The following is a 5,781-nucleotide window of genomic DNA, read 5'->3' as shown; positions in this document are numbered from 1 at the left end:
TCGCAGCCATGGAGGCAGACATCTTTGCGCTACGGCAGCGCAGAGCCAACAAACTAGCGATTGCCAGATCGCCCATTACGCTCGAAAGTAGTTACGGCAAGTTGAGAGAGATGAACTGAGACGGTACTGAACAGTAGTACTGTAAAATTATCTATGTAAACAAACCTCATCACTTGAGAAGGTAGGTGATGCGGACGTCGTGGAAGACATTTTGTCCCCTCACGCTCGCTGTACTGTTGGGGGGGGAGAAGCGGTGGGGGGGGGAGATGTTCATGTTGCTGCGGTCTGCAGTCTGGATGTTAGATGTCGCTGAAAATTACACACTGTAGCTTTAATTAGTGGAAAAAATTGCAGGAGGGAATATATTTAAAAAGTCTAATCAACCAAAACTTTTGCGACCCCCATGCAGTACCTCCGTGGACCCTCTTGGGGTCGCGGACCACCTGTTAAAGACCTCAGTTTTAAAAGGATTAATACCGTCAATTTACATTTTACATTAAACTTTGGCTACAATGCTGTAAATTTTTTGTTATTAGTTGATGGGAGTAGATTTTAAGTTTTCTAAAGCTTTTGCTTATGCGTCAACTGGCCTTTTTATTAGATACACCCATTGAATTGCTTATTAACACAGACGGAGGGGATCAGCCAATCAAATGACGCAGTTCAATGCTTTTGGCCTTCTGAACATGAGCAGGAAAACTTGCTGAAGTTCAGAGCATCAGATCAGATGTTTACATACAAAATAACATGTGACCTTTTTTTTCTTTATTGGTCATATATGAGTCAAACCAGTCAGTTACAAACAAATCTAAAATTGCTAATGCAAAATTGTTGAAGACATTTGCTCGTATTTTCATCTGTCTTGAGAAGCTTCCTGACCGTTTCCTCGGCTCATTTCCTCTGTTCTTAAATTGAAATGTTATCATGATGCTGTTTTTTTTCATCCAGCTGTCCTATTTAGACTTTGAGTGCATCCAAATAATTGGATAATTATAAGCCAATTTTTGAAAATGGGTCAGTCTGCCCTGCTGTTAGAACCTCATTCAGCTTCTCAGCATGTTCATGTGCAGCCAGAGCGTCTGGTACATTGCAGGAAACAATGAAGCAAAGAAAAAATATGATATAGACTCCTTAAAACTGAACAGTTTGTCAGCATTTATTTAGTGGATGTATTCCTAAAGTGGAAGTTTGCATTTTGTGCAAAATAACTTTTTTTTTGTAGTGTTCAGCTTTAAGCTTTTGATAAAGTTTCGTTTTTTAAACCAACTCTTATTAAAAATGTCATTTAGATTGTCTTGCAAATAAACAAAAACTGACCCACATCTATCATAATGTAGTCATAGTCCTTGATGTACACTCACCGGCCACTTTATTAGGTACACCTGTCCAACTGCTCGTTAACACTTAATTTCTAAGCAGCCAATCACATGGCGGCAACTCAGTGCATTTAGGCATGTAGACATGGTCAAGACAATCTCCTGCAGTTCAAAGCGAGCATCAGTATGGGGAAGAAAGGTGATTTGAGTGACTTTGAACGTGGCATGATTGTTGGTGCCAGAAGGGCTGGTCTGAGTATTTCAGAAACTGCTGATCTACTGGGATTTTCACCCACAACCATCTCTAGGGTTTACAGAGCAGCAGCAGAAGACCACACCGGGTGCCACTCCTTTCAGCTAAGAGCAGGAAACTGAGGCTACAATTTGCACAAGCTCATCAAAATTGGACAATAGAAGATTGGAAAAACGTTGCCTGGTCTGATGAGTCTCGATTTCTGCTGCGACATTCGGATGGTAGGGTCAGAATTTGGCGTCTACAACATGAAAGCATGGATCCATCCTGCCTTGTATCAACGGTTCAGGCTGGTGGTGGTGGTGTCATGGTGTGGGGAATATTTTCTTGGCACTCTTTGGGCCCCTTGGTACCAATTGAGCATCGTTGCAACGCCACAGCCTACCTGAGTATTGTTGCTGACCATGTCCATCCCTTTATGACCACAAGGTACCCAACTTCTGATGGCTACTTTCAGCAGGATAATGCGCCATGTCATAAAGCTGGAATCATCTCAGACTGGTTTCTTGAACATGACAATGAGTTCACTGTACTCAAATGGCCTCCACAGTCACCAGATCTCATCCAATAGAGTAGGGGTGTGCAAAATAATCGTGATGATGATGCATCGTGATTCTAATTTTCATGATCTACTGCATCGATTCTTGATGCCAAGAATCGATTATTAATTTAAAAAAATGAATAAATAAAATTGCATTAATGGTTGGCGAACATCAGCCAAAAACAAGTGCAATACCACTTCCAGTCCAGTAGATGTTGCTGCAAATGTGTTGACGCACGCTGCCTTGTGTCACAAGCATTTCCGGCCGTGGGATACTGTGCCGAGTCATTCAAAAGCAAAACATGGAGGAGAAAATATTGCAATGCATCGCAATAATTCAAGTATCGTGATGCATCGTGATAGAATCGCATCGTGGCCTGTGAATCGTGATTCGAATCGAATCGTGACTTCTTTGGCAATACCCACCCCTACAATAGAGCATCTTTGGGATGTGGTGAAACGGGAGATTCGCATCATGGATGAGCAGCCGACAAATCTGCGGCAACTGTGTGATGCCATCATGTCAATATGGACCAAACTCCCTGAGGAATGCTTCCAGCACCTTGTTGAATCTATGCCACCAAGAATTGAGGCAGTTCTGAAGGCAAAAGGGGGTCCAACCCGTTACTAGCATGGGGTACCTAATAAAGTGGCCGGTGAGTGTATTATATTGATTTAATTCCAAAAATGCGAAACACAATCCACTGGAGTTTGTTTTCATAGTTTGAAGACATTTCGCTTCCCATCCAGGAAGATTTCTCAATTCAAAATGTCTGGATTAGCATTGAATTCCAAGGTTTATAGAATAGCCCAACAAAGCTTTGTTTTGGCTTAGAAGCCATGCAAATTGAACCGGAAGAGCAGGTCCATCCCTTAGAAATGGGGATACTGGTCTGTACCTCTGAAAAGGGGAGTCGTTAGGGTGATTGTTGGTCTGGTTGACCAGGCGAGATGTTTTAACCCACTGCATAGACATTAATTTAAAGTCGTAAGGAAGCTGTACCAACTGTTGCATTTCCGAATTCTCCTGAGTGGTGCCCAACTTTACACGAGTGAATAAAGTGAATGTGATTGGTCGTTTATCAGGGGGCGAGATTGTTGTGGCGGAAGGTTCATAAGCAAGTTTGGTGGTGGCTGGTTTAACGGAAGCATCTTGCTAACCAGTTAGCAACTTAGTGCTAGTAGGTTCCCAATGGGAAATTCCATTGAGACCAAGTAGCACTAAATTGGTGACTTAGAAACGACGCTGTCAAGGAACGCTATGGACAGAGGAAACATGCAAGAGGAGGAGAGTTTAGTGTCAGAGGTTGTGGATGAGTTTCCTCCATCATACATTATTTATTTAGAGGAGGAAGCCGTACATGTTTGAGCCCTTGCCTTGCAACGCTGCCAGTTCTGTTAGCTCTACGCCTGCTGAAGACACAGACGTCCATCCCCGTGAACGGAAATTATTCTTATTTCAACCGTTGCGTATATTAGCTGCGACATCTGAATCAAGATGCTATGACAGAAAAAAAAATTGATTGACAGATGACCGTTGATATATGATTGGCCGAATTTAGGTGTTCAGGCTGACATAACTAACTGGCCTGCAGAAGATAACGAAAAAAACAGATTTTAAGACAAGGGCTCTGTTCGAATTCATGGGAGTTCAGTTTAATATAATCCAAGTCTGTGAATAATTCCGTCTGAAATGAATGAAAATAGTTGTTTTAATGGTTATAGAGTCAGATATGTGGCGGTAATGTTTGGTTTATCTAAAGGTTTTTATCTGTTACTGTGTAAATGGGTTTAATTTAAGGACAGATTCTAATATACCTGGTATCTAATATATCTGTGGGGACTATAAATCTGATAGGATTTTTTTTTTTTTTATTGCTGTTTTGCACAATTTGCTAAACTAAGTATTTTTTGTTGTTGAATATTAGAAATTCTGCAGATATATTTTTTATACATGCATTGTTTAGATTTACTTATACCTTTCTACCCCTTTTGTAGAATAGAATAGAATGTCTCTTTAACGTCCCACAATGGGCACATTTACAGCAGCAGAAAGATTGTTGAAAATGGTCACACAAATGTGGACCTTAGAAAAATGTATACGAATAACATAATAGTGTAGAGTTAAAATATAAACAATAAAATATTGTAAAGTGTTTTAACAATATAAAACTGTGCATCTGGAGAATAAATAACCAATATACAGCTATGGACATTTTTAAAGTATCGGATATTTGAAAGATGCAGCCCATGGAATGCGGACACAGCCAAGATCTTTTTTTAAAATAGAAATTTTCTAAATTTTGGGACAATATCGTCTCATAATGAGTACATTTATATACATGTTTAAGCCAGAATTTAAATATGACTTCCATAATTAATTAACATAAGTTACTAGATAAAAGATTAAATATAAAATGCATTAAAAAAACCAAAAAAGCATCCATTTTATACATCCATTTTTCTTTGAAAGTCAAATAAAATTGATTAAACAGCTTCATGAAATATGAACGCCATTTTCTTGTTTGTTTTTTTAACCTTGCTGAACATCAAACCAACCCAGGCCTTATTGAATAAATGTGTTCTGTGCTGTTCATCGACTCTCCACCAGGGGGCGCCTCCTTCCTATTCAGCACTGAATGAAAACATGAGCTGCTGAGGAGAAAATCTTTTAGGCACTGATCCAAACTTGCACCAAAGCCTCCCTGCAGAAGCTGCTGTTAATTTAGTCAGATTTTCATGCCTTTGCAGAACTGGTACCATTAGTGGTAGATTTGGAGGTCCCAAAATAGTCGAAAGTTTATGATAAATATTTTTTACAGCTTAAACACGTTAAATTGTAGATTTTTCTCTGGACAGATATGGGAACTCCAATGTTTGTTTTTCTTAAAATTCAAAATAAAGAAACAAAAACTGAAAAAGAGTTTGGTAATTGATTTATATTTCATTCATTTAGGTTATACGTCTTTTTTTTTTTTTAAATAATACCTCTCATCAGAACTGGAACAATAATTGATGTACAAAAATATAAAGAGAATTATGAAGTGCCTCAATGCCACATATACAACAGGACAATATTTTACAGTATCAAATGTTATGTCAAGTGTTAAAAGACGAAAAAAAGGAGAAAGTATCACACATAAAACCACCAAGGTATTAAATTTAAGATCTGTCAGCCTCCCTCCATCTGAACCCTAACGTCTCACAGACTGTCAACACATAACTAAATCCATCGTCCGCTCAGGAGCTTCTGGCTCTAGAAAAATAAAACCTCGAGAACCGGTTCCCCGCCTTCTCTCTTCTTCTGCTCTTTCCATCTGCACTTACTTCTCTCCCCTCAGTATCTCCTGTCTTACAGTATGGCTGCACTGCCTCAGTTTCACGTCCTCCTGTTAGTCCACCTCCACACTGAGCCGGAGGCTGCTTCAAACTAGGCATGGGCCACTATCGGATTTGAAGTAAAAACAAGTAAAAAAAAAGCCATTTTGTTGCCATACTAACAAACAGCCATTTAAATACAGAATATTTATTGTTTCTTATCAACAGAAACTTTAAATAAAAGTATAGTATCCTCCTTTCATCAAGCTGTGTTGCATTTTATAGCAATGGCCAAAAAAGGCAGACAATTTCTAGTACCATCAGCGGTTACCATGGTATCTAATTAAAAGGAC

Source organism: Cyprinodon variegatus, unplaced genomic scaffold (genome assembly GCF_000732505.1).
Source record: "Cyprinodon variegatus isolate N-32 unplaced genomic scaffold, C_variegatus-1.0 Scaffold41, whole genome shotgun sequence".
Lineage (NCBI taxonomy): Eukaryota > Metazoa > Chordata > Actinopteri > Cyprinodontiformes > Cyprinodontidae > Cyprinodon > Cyprinodon variegatus.
Note: the sequence above shows the minus strand (reverse complement) of the source record.